This window comes from Canis lupus, chromosome 6 (genome assembly GCF_048164855.1).
Source record: "Canis lupus baileyi chromosome 6, mCanLup2.hap1, whole genome shotgun sequence".
NCBI classification, from domain to species: Eukaryota; Metazoa; Chordata; class Mammalia; order Carnivora; family Canidae; genus Canis; species Canis lupus.
The window spans coordinates 10301826-10316768 of NC_132843.1; the positions used below are offsets into that span (position 1 = coordinate 10301826).

At 34.9% G+C, this 14943-nt stretch overlaps 1 long non-coding RNA gene across 3 annotated transcripts in view; it reads right to left on the minus strand.

The window, feature by feature from the left end:
• LOC140634642 (uncharacterized) overlaps nt 1-14943 on the minus strand; it is a 149486-nt gene that overhangs the window by 35430 nt on the left and 99113 nt on the right. The window contains exons 1-2 of one of the 3 annotated variants that reach the window (XR_012032049.1): nt 9141-9280; nt 7529-7669 (exon numbers count right to left, since the gene is read on the minus strand). The exons of the other annotated variants lie outside the window; for them this stretch is intronic. This is a non-coding gene — a long non-coding RNA (uncharacterized lncRNA). Of the gene's footprint in view, nt 1-7528; nt 7670-9140; nt 9281-14943 lie in introns of those variants that run through there. 3 annotated transcript variants of the gene reach the window in all.

Sequence of the window (14943 nt, forward strand, 5' to 3'; positions counted from 1 at the left end):
AGTATTCCATTATGTGCATATACTGCATCTTCTTTATTCATTCATTAATCAATGGACACTTAGGATGTTTCCAAACCTTGGCTATGGTAAATAATGTTGCAATAAACATAAAGATACATATATCTTTCTGGATTACTGTTTTCATTTTCTTTGGGTGAATAATTAGAACTGAAATTACTGAATTGTATGATGTTTCTATTTTTAGTTTTTTGAGCAACTTTTATACTGTCTTCCATAGTGGGTGTACCAATTTGCAAGCCTACCAACAGTGCACAAGTGTTCCTTTTCCTCCATATCCTCACCAACACTTGTTATTTCTTGTCTTTCTAATATTAGCCATTGTGACAGGTATAAGATAATGTCTTATTATGGTTTTAACTTACATTTTCCCAATGATTAGTTGTCTTGAGCATCTTTTCATGTGTCTGTTGGCCATCTGTATATCTTCAATACGTAACTGTCTATTGAAGTCTTCTGTACATTTTTAAATCAGGTTATTTAGACGTTTTTTGGTGTTGAGTTGTATAAGTTCTTGATATACTTTGGATATTAACCTCTTATCAAATGTATCATTTCCAAGTATCTTCTCCCATTCTGTGGGTTGCTTTTTGTGTTTCCTTCACTGTACAAAAGTTTCTTAGTTTGATATAGTCCCAATTTTCTATTTTTTGCTCTACTTCCCTTGCCTAGTGAGACATATCCAGAGAAATATTGCTAAGGCAAATATCCAAGAGTACATGGTCTGTGTTGTGTTTTAGGAGTTTTATGGTTTCAAGTCTTAGATTTAGGTCCTTAGTCCATTTTATTTTATTTTTTATATTTTATTTATTTATTCATGAGAAACACACACACACAGAGAGGCAGAGACGCAGGCAGAGGGAGAAGCAGGCTCCATGCGGGGAGCCTGACATGGAACTTGATCCCGGGTCTCCAGGATCATGCTCCAGGCTGAAGGCGGCACTAAACCACTGAGCCACAGGGCTGCCTTCTTTAGTCCATTTTAAATCTATTTTTTGTGAATGAGATAAAAAAGTAATCCAATTTTATTCCTTTGCATGTAGCTGTCCAGTTTTGCCAGCATCATTTATTGAATGTCTTGTCCCCATTGTACATTCTTTCCTCCTTTATCATTGATTAATGATATAAACGTGAGTTTATTTTTGGATCCTCTAATCAGTTTGACTGGTATCTATGTCTGCTTTTGTGGCAGTATCATATTCTTTTTATTACTATAGCTTTGCAGTATAGCTTGAAACCTGGGAGCATGATACCTCTAATTTTGTTTTTTTTTTTTTCTCAAGACTGCTTTGGATATTCAGAGTCTTAGGGGTTTCATACAACTTTTAGGATTTTTTTTTTTACAATCTAGTGAAAAGTACTATGGTATTTTGATAGACATTACATTGAATCTGTAGATTGCTTTGGATAGTATAGCTATGTTAATAATATTAATTCTTCCAGTCCATGAGAATGTTATATGTTTTCATTTAATTGTCTTGTCTTCAGTTTCTTTCATCAATGTCTTAGAGTTCTCAAAGTACAGGTCTTTCATATCCTTGGTTAAATTTATTTCTAGTTGTTTTATTCTTTGATACAACTGTAAATGGGATTTTCTAAAGATTTATTTATTTATGTATTTATTTTAGAGAGAGAGAGGGAGAGAATCATCAAGCAGATTCCCCACTGAGTGCAGAACACAACTTGGGGCCTGATCTCACAATCCATGAGATCATGACCTGAGCCAAAACCAAGAGCCAGTTGCTCAACCAACTGAGCCATGATGTGCCCCTGTAAATCAGATTTTTTAAAAATTTGTCTTTCTGGTATTTCATTATTACCGCACAGAAACACAACAGATTTCTGTATATTGATTTTATATCCTACAGATTTACTGAAGTCACTTATTCTAATCATTTTTTGGTGAAGTTTTTAGGGTTTTCTATATAAGTATTATGTCATCTGTCAATAGTGACAGTTTGAATCCTTTTTTACTACTTTGCACGTTGTCATTTATTCTTGTCTAATTTCTATGGTTATAACTTCCAACACCATGTTGAATAAAAGTGGTGAGAATAGGCATCCTTGTCTTCTTCCTAATCTTAGAAGAAAAATTTTCAAATTTTCACCATTGAATGTAATATTAGCTGTGAGTTTATCATATATGGCCTTTATTATGCTGAGATATGTTCCTTCTATACTTTGTTGAAAGTTTTTATCATGAAAGATGTTAAGTGTTGTTTAATGGATCTATTGATATGATCATATGATTTTTATCCATCACTTTTTAATGTGGTGTATTATGTTGATTGATTCCAAGGATAGTTCAATAACTACAAATCAATTTTCACTCGATCATTGTGAATAATTCTTTTAATGTTTTTTTGAATTGGTTGCTACTCTTTTGTGGAGGATTTTTACTTTCTGTTCAACAGGAATAATGGCATGCTGTTTCCTCTCTCTCTCTTTCTCTCTCTTTGTAGTGTCTTTGTCCGATTTTGTTATTAGGGTAATGCTGGCCTTGAGAATGAATTTGGAAACATTGCCTCCTCATGGATATTTTGGAATATTTTGAGAAAGGTAAGAATTAACTCTACTTTAAAAAATTTGGTAAAATTCACCTGTGAATCCTTCTGGTCCTGGGCTTTTATTTATTGGGAGTTTTTTTTTTTTTTTTTTTTTTTTAATGACTGATTCAATTTCCCTACTAGCAATCAGCCTGTTCAGTTTTTTAGTTTCTTTCTGATTCAGTCTTGGAAGATTATATGTTTCTAGGAATTTATACGTTTTTTCAAGGTTACCCAATTTTTGAGGTATAATTTTTCATAGTAGTCTCTTACAGTCCTTTATATTTCAATGGCATCAGTTGTAACTTCTCTCCTTTAACTTCTGATTTTATTGATTTGAGTTCTCTGTTTTTGTTTTTGTTTTTATTAGTTTGGCTAAAGGTTTACCAATTTTATTTATTTTTCCAAAGAACTAGCTCTTCATTTCCATGACTGGGTTTTTTAATTATTTTCTTAGTCTCTGTTTCCTTTATTTCCACTCTGATTTTTATTCCTTTCTTGTACTAATTCTAGGATTTGTTTGATTTTCTTTTTCTAGTTTCTTTAGGTATAACGTTAGATCATTTATTTGAAATTTTCCTTGTTTCTTGAAGTTGAACTGAATGACTATAAACCTTCCTCTTATAATCTATTTTGCTAGATCCCAAAGACTAAACTATTGTATTTTCTTTTTATTTTTTTTAAGATTTTATTTATTTATTCATGAGAGACACACAGAGAGAGAGACAGAGAGAGAGAGAGAGGCAGAGACACAGGCAGAGACACAGGCAGAAGCAGAAGCAGGCTCCATGCAGGAAACCTGACATGGGACTTGATCCCAGGCCTCCAGGATCATGCCCTGGGCTGAAGGCAGTGCTAAACTGCTGGGCCACCGGGGCTGCCCCGAACTATTGTATTTTCATTTTTATTTGTCTCCAAGGTAATTTTTAAAATTTACTCTTTCATTTCTTCATTGACACACTGGTTGTTGAGTAGCGTGTTGTTTAGTCTCGTGTTTGTGGTTTTTCCAGCTTTTTCTTTCTTGCAATGATTTATAGTCTACTACTGTTGTGGTTGAAATAGATGATAAATATGATTTCAATCTTCTTAAATTTATTGAGATCCTTTTGTGGCCTTACATGCTCTATCCTGGAGAATATTTCAGGTGCACTTGAAAAGAATGTGTATTCTGCTGTTCGCAGATGGAATGTTCTGTAAACACATGTTAAGTACATATGGCCTAATGTGTCTTTCAAAGCTGATCTTTCCTTATTGATTTTCTGTCTGAATGATCTATTCATTGATATCAGTGGGGTGTTGAAGCATAGTATTAATGTATTACTGTCAATTTCTTCCTTTTTGTCTCTTAATATTTGCTTTATGTATTTAGGTACTCCTATGTTTGTTGCATAGATATTTACAATTGTTATATTTTCTTGCTGGATTGATCCCTATATTATTATGTAGCATACTTCTTGGTCTCTTGCTAGTCTTTGTTTTAAGGTCTATTTTGTCTGATAAAGGTTTTGCTACCTCAGTTTTTTTTTTTGTTTTTTTTTTTTGCTTCTATTTGCACGAGTATGTTTTTCCATCCCTTTATTTTCAGTCTGTATGTGTCTTTAGGGCTGAAGTGAGTCTCCTGTGGGCAACACATAGATGAGTCTTGATTTTTTTAATCCATTCAGTCACCCATATGTTTTTTATTGGAGCATTTAGTCCATTTCCATTTGAAGTAATTTATTGGAGCATTTAGTTCATTTCAATTTAAAGTAATTAGTAAGTAAAGTAATTACGTACTTATTGTCATTTCGTTAATTGTTTTCTGGTTGTTTTGCCATTCTCTGTTCCTTTCTTCTCTTGTTTGTTTCCTTTGTGATTTAAAGACTTTCTTTAGTGTTATGATTGGAATACCTTCTCTTTATTTTTTAAATTTATTATAGGTTTTTTATTTGATTGTCATGAAGTTTATATATAACATCCTATGTATATAGCAGTCTATGTTAAGTTAATAATCGCTTATGTTCAAAAACATTGTGAACTATAAAAGATTCAAACACTATATTTTTACTGTCTCCCTTCTGTGTTTTACATATATGGTGTCGTGTATCTTTTTATTTTGTGCAATTCTTAGCTAATTTTGGAGATATAATTTATTTTACTACCCTTTGTTTTTTAACCTTCATTCTAGTTTTGTAAGTGATTAAACTTCTACTTTTACTTTATATTTGCTTTTACCATAGAAATTTTTTCTTTTCATAATTTTTTTTACTTCTGTTTATGGTCTTGTCTTTTCCTTTAAAGAAGTCCCTTTAACATTTCTGCTAAGTTTGGTTTAATGGTGATAAACTCCTTTAACTTTTGTTTGTCTGGAAAACTCTGTTTCTACTTCAATTTAGAATCATATTTTTTGCCAAGTAAAGTATTCTCGGCTGTAGGGTTTGTTTTCTTTTTTTTTCCTTTTAGCATTTTGACTATATCATGCCACTCTTCTGGCCTGCAAAGTTTCTGCTGAAAAATCAGCTAATAGTCTTGTGGGATTTCTCCTGTGCATAACTGTGCCTTATTTTCCTGCTTTTAAGATGATCTCTTTGGAGTGCCTGGGTGGCTTAGTCAGTTAAGCATCTGACTTCAGCTCAGGTTATGATCTGAGTCTTGGGGTTGCACTGTATCCAGACTTCAAGCTCAGTAGGAGTCTGCTTTCCTTCCTCCTCTGCCCTTTCCTCTGCTCATGTTCTCTCTCAAATAAATCTTTTTTTTAAGATTTTTTAAAAAGATTTTATTTATTTATTCATGAGAGACATAGAGAAGGAGAGAAAGAGGCAGAGACACAGGCAGAGGGAGAAGCAGACTCCATGCAGGGAGCCCAAAATGGGACTTGATCCCAGGTATCCAGGATCACACCCTGGGCCGTATGCGGCGCTAAACCGCCGAGCCACCTGGGCTGCCCAAATAAAACTTTTTTTAAAAAAGATTCTTTATCTTTAATTTTTATCATTTTAATTCTTATGTGTCTTTGTTTGGACCTCATAGGCTCATCTTGTTCAAGGTTTTCTTTGATTGCTGGACCTGCATTTCTGTTTCATTCTCTAGGTTAGGGAAATTTTCAGCTAGTATATCTTCAAAGGGTTTCTGCTCCTTTCTCTCTCTTTTGTCCTTCTGGGACCCTTACAATACAAATATTATTACACTTGCTGATATCACAGATGCCCCTTAACCTCTTCTCATTTTTTTAATTCTTTTTTTTTCCTTTTTGTTGTTCAGCTTACTTCCCATTAATCCTATATTTCAGATTGCTGATGCATTCTTCTACATCCTGTAATCTCTCCTTTTGTTTTCCTCTTGTGGATTTTCCATTTTAGTAATGGTATTCTTTAGCTGTAACTGGTTCTTTTTTATATTTTCTATTTCTTTGTTGAAGTTCTCACAAGTTCATCCACTCTTGCTCAAGTCCAATGAGTATTTTTATGACCATTACTTTGAACTCTTGACCAAGTATTTTGCTTAATTTCATTTTGTTTAACTCTTTTTCTGGGGTTTTGTTATTTTGTTTGGGTCATATTCCTCATTTTGTCTATCTGCTTGTTACTATTAAGTTGGCTAGTTACATCTCCTGGACTTGAAAGTAGTGGCCTTTTGTAGAAGGCATCTTCTGGTACCTGTAAGGCAATCCCTCCCTGTCACCAGAACCAAGTGCTCTAGGTATGTCCCCCTGTGTGGGCTGTGTGCGCCCTCATATTGTGGCTGAGCTGCAACTGCTATGGGTATTCTGGTGTATGGGGCTGGCTCCTGTTACAGCTGACTGATAAGCCCAACTGTAGCTACTATGAGTACACTGGTCAGTGGTGCTAGCTGGCACCCTCTCCAAGGCAGAAGTCACTTTGGAGGGGCACCAGCCCCAGCTGGGGCTGCCTTCCAGATATGGTATAGAGATAGTTGCTCTGGGGAAATGCTGGTCTCAACTGAGGCTGCCTGCTGGAGGTAGCAGGGCAGAGCTGCTTTGGATGGGCATCTGCTGGGGCAGGTGAATTAGATAGGGCAGGTTCCTAGGAAATGCCTGAGGGGTGTGTGGAATTGGTACTAGCAAGGTGCATGGAGAGTCAGAACTGGTTCCCACAAGCATTTGGCTAGTTAGGCTAAAAGAAGGCAAGACACATCCTAAAATTAGCCAATAAATCTTTACCAAACCTCAGGCATTTTTCAAACTGCCACCTCCATGAGGAGTCTTAGACCAAGTGGTATAGTGTGTAGGCCATTGAAGAGCAGAGACTCAGCTTCCTATAGTCCTTCCACTCTCCCAGAGTTAAGCCCACTCGTATTCAAAGTTCCCAGATCTAGCCCTACTAATTTTCAAAGCCAGGTGTTATGAGAGCTTATTCTCCCAGTGCCTAATCCTCAGAGACAGGGGTACCCAGTGTGAGATTTGATCCCTTGCTCCTCAGGGAGGACCTCCACACTTGTAATATCTCTCCCACTTATGCATCACTGTATGCGAGGTGTTTGGTTTCCTACCCTGTTTCTTCCCTTCATGCCTTTCTTGATGGGTCTTCTCTTTTATGCCTCTAGCTGTGGAAGATCTGCTCAGCCAAACTCAGGTCATTATCAGAGTGAGTTACATTACATGTTATTTTCTCAGTTTGTCTTTGGGAGAATCTGAGCTCAGGATTTACCTACTCCACCATCTTCCTCTTTGGTATTAATTTCTTTTTTAATTTTTTAACTAATAAATATTGTAATAGGTCACTGATAACCTATTAAATGGTAGGTACTCTTCATGGTGCTGATAACATAGCAATGAGTAAAACAGATGCAAAATTTTGCCCCTGAGGAGTTTATGTAATTTATAAACATCTTGCTTAATTGACAATTTACACATTCTGAAATCTTTTCCACATTTGTGAATGTACAGAAGCACAATGAAACAATGTCAGAAATAAACTTAGGAAAGATAATATTTTTTCAAGATATGATTTGGTCCTCTTACTCACTTTTCATGTGGTATAATCTGTGTTAATGAACATTCTCCACTTTTAGCACATGTCGATGAATCCCAAAGCAATTATTTCCAGCATGGAGCTTTCTCTTGATATCCACAATCGTATCTTTAGGCTTCTTGCTGATAACTTTAGCTGGGTACCATAACAACACTTATAATTCAACATATCAAAAATGTAACTCATTTCTCTTCATCCCAAAACATATTTATTTTTTGATACCTTAAAAAATAACCTACCCATTCGTGCCATTAAAAATTGACCATGCCGTCCTTCTTCATAGGAAACCATGATTTCCTGGAACCATGACTTTCTGTCTGTGTGTTTTAGCACAGCACAGCAAACATGGCCTCTCAATCCCGGCTGCCATTCCAGCCACTCCACATGTACCCTTTGCTCTCACCATAAGTGAGTACATGATTATTAGCAATTGCACAAACATATTCTCTTTTCCTCTTTGCTTTTGTTCTTGTTCTCTTCCCGAAATGTTCTTCCCCTTCACACATGGCTACTCCTACTCAAGGGTAACTTCCACATAAAAATCCTATACCTCACTATCCTAAAACCAGGCCCTTATAATGTCACCCTTCTGTGCTTTGTTATCCTCTATGCTTACCTGTATTATAGCATAGAAAAATATTTTTAAATGCTTACATTTCCAAGTTTAAATCAGTTTAACAACAGCACACGATGGGATGGTCCGAAGTGAAAAGATAACAAAACAGGATATATGAAAAACCTTTGAGCCCAAAAGTCACTTTCTTTGTTTTACAAAAACAATAGTAGACTTTAAGTTTTTACTAACCTTGTGAAACTAGCAAAAACTAAGAAATTCTATATTCCAGGAATACAAGTAACTTATGATAAAGAATAAAATTTCATCTTTAAAATTAATTAAATTAGGGGAAACTGACTGGCTCATTCAAGAAAATATGTGATGCTTGATTTCTGGGTCATGAGTGCAAGCCCCACATGTGGTATAGAGATTACATATATTGCATACATAACATACATACTTACTTGCATAAATGTAATTAAATTACTAAAGTTAAACCATTTTCTGGGTAATATTTATTTCTATATTTAGCATACTAAGTATAGTAATAAAAGTAGCAGATTGAATTGTATAAGTTTCATTTCATGATCCTGTAGTATTTGAAGTTACAGAAGCACCCAAAAACAGTTGGTCTCCATATGAAATCATATTTTAGGAAATCACATAATACTTTATCACAGAAATACAAATGCCTGCAATATCATAGAAAACAGGGACCAAAAAGGAAAATGGGCATGCTAAGACTATCATATTACATCCTGCCAAATTTAAGTTTTTAAAGTTATGAAGTAATTCAGTTTAGAAGTTAATTTAGCTTTGCTGTATAAAAAACCCTAAAAGTTCTCATTTCCCCCCTACAGTAATCACGAAATATGATTTATATTTTCTCTTCTCATATCTCAAGAAATACTCTAAATATTTAGGATATTGAGGGAAACTATAGAATCAAATATAAGCTCCTGAACTCCTCCTTGGTCCCCCCATTACAGTAGCTATGAAAATTGGCACAATCCTGATGCCTCTGTTTTAAGTTTTCCCTTGCTTACTAACCTTAATTTATCCCTCCATGATATTAAAAAGTTCTAGTATATCTTAAACTCTCAGATTTTCTTGGCAATCCCAGTAACAGTTGATGCAGTGTGAAGTGCATGGAGCCTGGATGCTTCTTAGTTTGGCTTTTTCCAGAGATCTTAGAACTCCACCAATAATGGGTGGCCATAGAGTGAGCCAGAAAATGGAATTCAGTAATTCTAAGAGACTAGATCATCACTTCCAAGGATGTGGGCTTCTCTCCACATAGACTAGGAACACCAAAAAGATAGAAATTTTGTTGATGTTATGCATATCTGTATTATATATTTACATATTATGGTATAGATAGATTATATATATGTGTGTAATATATATATATATATATATATAAAATATCTATTCCATACTGATATCTATATGTATGTTTAAATCATAATATATTCTTATATGCAGCTCCTAGGAGCATATGTGCCTAAAAACCATATGTGAAATAAGTAGCCAGAAACATGTCCTATTTTAAATAAGATAGCCTGTGCAAAATGTGCTTCTTAGCAATAGTTAGCTTTTTATATATCATCTAGACAAGTTCAAACTCTGATGAACTGGGTCTTCTTAGAAAGCCAGAAGAATGTAAATTCATAACAAAATCCTGCTTCATTCTCTCCACTAATTTTCCTGTGCTCCTCTCAGGGTTTCTTTGCAGTTTTAATTTTTAAGCAGGTTTAAGGGAGATGATAAGTTGTACCTGTTTACTATCTGCAGCCTGAAAAAGAAGATGCATAGAGAGTAAACAGCAGTGACATTTTCTTTAGTCCAAGGAAACTGTTCTTCTAAAAATCCATCTCTTTAATATCAATAGAAGCCTTTCTATAGTAGTAAATTCTTCTAAAATTATACAACTGCAAGTAATTTTTCCAATTTTTGCCACGCCACCTTATTTCGTTATCTTGTAAGGCTGAAGCATTTCCTTAGAAAGTTTGGAATACTATAGAAACATCCATTTCCTATGTTTCCAACCCTTGTAGAGATAATAATTGATGCTATTTCTCATCAGCGTAGTGGGTGATACCCCAATTGTGACACCAACTCTCAATTAATGAGTTGGGTTATTCTTGTACCAGTTGTCAAAAGGAACATTGAGCTAGGCACATTATACCACTGGCTTCAGAGGAGGGTACAATTGGCTGCAGGGGAAAGAGAAACAAGAACCAATACCAAGGAAGGTTATGGATTTACTGATGCCATAAGTATATTTACTCATTTCTCTGTCAATAAGGAGTTCTACAAAAACAGATCAGCCTTGAGGGAGGACCAAGTGGATAGTGTAGCTGTGGATTTCTAGAAATTTTGTGAGATATTGTGATTCTCATTAATAACCAGGCATTGGTTGTTGCTGATATGTTTCATATTGTTTTAAATCATATAACTTTTTCAAGTGCCTGCCAACATATCTAGGATTTAAAAGCAAGTCATAGATTCCAGAAAGTTGAGAACCCCACTGCATTGCTAACTAAGTCCACTGCATTAATAAATAAAGCCATTTGAAAGGAAGCCTAATATTTTCTTCTGTATAACAGAAAACAGCTATCCCAAAATTAGGGGCTGTTATACGAAAGAGTTTAATGGTTTGGGTTGAATATACTTCATAACAATCTACCTGAAACTTACAGGTTTGAGGGAAGCTATGACATTTATTTTGCTTATGACAGCATTTATTTTGCTTATGAACTTGTAACTTTGGCAAACCTCATTAAGGACAGTGTATCTCTCCCACTTTGGTATCTACTGGGACCGTTCAAGGGTTAAGGCCTGGAATCCTCATTTACTCACACGTCTGGTTCTTGATACTGGCTGTAGGCTGAGCCTGACCTGGAAATGTCAGCCATACTACACACACACAGCATCTCCATCTAATCTGATTTCCCAAAGATATGGTATCAGTTCTAAGGGTGAGTGTCTAGATAGGAAGCCAGATGAAAGCTGTGTCACTTTCTAGGATTCAGCATTAAAAGCCACGCAATATCGTATCCACCACATTCTATTTGTCATAGTACTCATGTAAGCTCACCGGATTTTGAAAGAAATGGGAATGGATTCTACTTCTTGGTAAAGGATTGCCAAAGTTCTGAAGAGCACATCAGACCAAAACTGCTACTGTAACTATCTTAAGAAAATATAACATGCTACATACAGTCTTCCCTTTGATCATATAGTTCATATCCTTCCCACACATGTGAAATATATTTTAATGAATTTTTTTGTCCTACTTTTTCTGATGATTTGGTACCTATTTGCATTTTTATTAAATAGTGGAGTTTTCTTTTTTAAATTACACTTTTTGCTCTATGATTTTGAAATTATGTTTCCAAAGACTTATATAGACTTTATGATTTTCTTTTAATGTATAGCCTAGATATTTTGACATATATGCAAACCTAACAGATTTTTAAAATAACCAACCACTTTGTTTGTCCCAAGCAATGCAAAGATGTTACCACACTTTAACTCTGATTGTCCCTTCCAGCTTTATATGTTTTCTAGTCAGTTCAGGCTGCTATAACAAAATAGCATAAACTCAGTGGCTTAAGCAGCAGACATTTATTTCTCATAGTTCTAGAAACTAAAAGCCCAAGATAAAGTGCAAGAAGATTTAGTACCTGGTGAGGACTCTCTTCCTGGTTTGCAGATGGCCACCTTCTTGTTCTGTCTCACATGGAAGGGAGAGAGGGCTCTGGTCTCTTCTTATTATTTTAAGGGCATTAATCCCATCATGAGACTCTATCCTCATGACCTTATCTAAATCTAATTGCCTCCCAAAGGCCTTATTTCTAAATGCCATCAAAGTAGGAATTAGAACTTCAACATGTGAATTTGGAGGGAACACAAACATTCCATTTGTGGCATTATGCTAATACTTTCTTATATTTTAGATCTGGCTTATTTTCCTACCAAAAAATAAGTATTGTTATATTTCCTTTAAGAAGTTAGAAAAAATACAGTTGACTGTTACATTAACTGATGTTTTTACCAATATTTTTTCTCATCAGTTTTTTTATTATGATATAATCTACGTATGATGAAATTCACCATTATAAAATGTACAGTTCAATGGCTTTTAATATATTCACAGTGTTGTGCAACTGTCACCAATATCTTAAAATACAGTTATCACCCCCACCCCCGGCAAAACAAAGCCCATGTGAGTTACTAGTCACTCCCTGTCCCACTCTCCCAAGGTTCTGACAACCTCTAATCTACTCTCTGTCTCTTGTAGAGATTTATGTTTATAAATCATAGAATATGTGGCCTTTTATGTTTGGCTTCTTTCACTTAGCATAATGTTTCAAGTTTCCACCATGTTGTAATATTAGTACCTCCCTCCTTTCTATGACTGAAAAACATTTCATTGTAGCCATATATCTCATTTGGTGGGTTTTTTGTTTTTTGTTTTTTTGTTTTTGGTTTTTCTGTTCATCACTTGATGAGCACTTTGCTTATTACTTCCACCCTCTGGTCTCTCTCTCTCTCTCTCTTTTTATTAAAGATTTCATTTATTTGTTCATGAGAGATACAGAGAGAGAAAGAGAGAGAGAGAGAGAGAGAGAGAGAGAGGCAGAGACACAGGCAGAGGGAGAAGCAGGCTCCATGCAGGGAGCCTGATGTGGGACTTGAACCCAGGTCTCCAGGATCACACCCCGGGCTGAAGGCGGTGTTAAACCACTGGCCACCGGGGCTGGCCCAACCTCTGGTCACTTGAATAATGCTGTTGTGAATGCCAAATCAATTTTTACAGAGTCTACTCTATTTTGGATTTCTACCAGCAATCTGTGAAGGTTCCATTTTCTCCACATCCTGATCTACACTTGTTGTTTTCTGTTTGGTTTTTTCTTTCTGATTATAGAAGTCCTAGCGAGTATGAAGTAGTATCTCATTTTGGTTTCAATTTGCATATGCCTGATGACTAATGATGTTGAACATCTTTTTATGCACTTGTTGGCCATTTATATCTATCTTGGAGAAATGTCTGTTCAAATATTTTGTCTATTTTTAAATTGGATTATCTGCCATTTTATTATTGGGATATAAGAAGGTCTTCATGCATTTTGGATACTATATCTTATCAGATATAATGATAGGCAAATTTTACTCCACCCTGTGGTTGTTTTTTTTTATGTTTCCTAATAGTGTTCTTTGAGTCACAAAAGTTGTTAATTTTGATGAGGTTCTATTTATTCCTTTTTTGATGGCTTGTGTTTTCAGTATGGTATCATATTTAAGAAACTATTGCCTAATGCCAAGTATGATGATTTACATCTTTATTTTCTTACAGATTTTATATTTTTATGTCTTACATTTAATTTTTAAGATATTTTTTAATTAATTTGTTTATGGTGTGAAGTAGAGGGTTGAACTTCAATCTTTTATATGTATCCATCCAGTTATCCCAGCACCATTTATTGAAAAGAGTAGTCTTCCCTCCTTGAATGGTCTTGGCACCCTTGTCGCAATGGACTATGGATGTTTTAGTTCATCTCTAGACTGCTCTATTCCATTAATCTACATGTCTATATTTGTACCAGTACCACATTATTTTGGTGACTGTTTTTAGTGGACTTCAATTTCAGAAAGTCTGAGTCCTCTAACCTTGTTCTTCTTTTGCAAGATTATTTTCCTATACTGGTTTCTCTGATTTCCATATGGATTTTAGGATCTATTTGTCATTTTTATAATTAAGGAAGTTGACATTTTTAAAAAAGATTTTATTTATTTATTTATGAGAGACAGAGAGAGAGAGAGAGAGAGAGAGAGAGAGAGAGGCAGAGACACAGGCAGAGGGAGAAGCATGCTCCATGCAGGGAGCCTGATGTGGGACTTGATCCCCAGTCTCCAGGATCAGGCCCTGGGCCAAAGGCGATGCTAAACTGCTGAGCCACCAGGGCTGGCCAAGGAAGTTGAAATTTTGATAATAATGGCATTGAATCTGTAGATTAACTTGAAGAATATTGCCATTTTAACAATACTAAGTCTTTCAATTCATACAATGGATCTTTTTTGACTTTTAAATCCCTTTCAACAATGTTTTGTAGTTTCACTGTGCAAGTCTCATCATTTCTTATATCTTGGCTGTTCCTTTGGGAATTCTAATTGTTCTGTTTAAAGAATATCCTCTAGCATTTTCTTTCTGGAGGATCTGCTCAGTTTTTGCTTGTTTGAAATGCCTTTATTTTTGCTCTCATTATGGAAAGATGTATTTGCTTGTTATTGAATTCTAAATTGACAGATATTTTTTCTTAGCATACTGAAGATAGTATTTCATAATATTTTCCCTCCATTGTTGCTGTTGTCAATCTAATTGTCGTTCTTTCAATGGAGCTTGGGGCTTTACTCTTTCCTATATGATTTGGAATCAACTTTTTAAGTTAAATAACTTTTGGGAATATTATTTGAAGTTACAATGAATTCTAAGATCTTCCTTAAGCTCAGCATGAAGAATAGTAGCATGTTTACTATATTAAGTATTCTCAATGAAATGGAATATTGATCTATAATATCTTTTATTAAAGTTCTATAACAATCTACATGTTGTCCTTGCCCTTTCATCATTAGATTTATCCTCAAATATTTATAGTTTTGATGCTATTATAATTGCTTTCAATTTTCAAGTTTTATTTAAATATTTTTTGTTTGCATGCATGGAAGTACAATTGACTGATTTATATTCCTCTTCTATGCAGCAGCTTACTGTAGAATCTCTTAGTGATTCTAATTATCTGTATATAGAAACTTGAGAAGAGTTTCTATATAGTCCATTATCTGAACA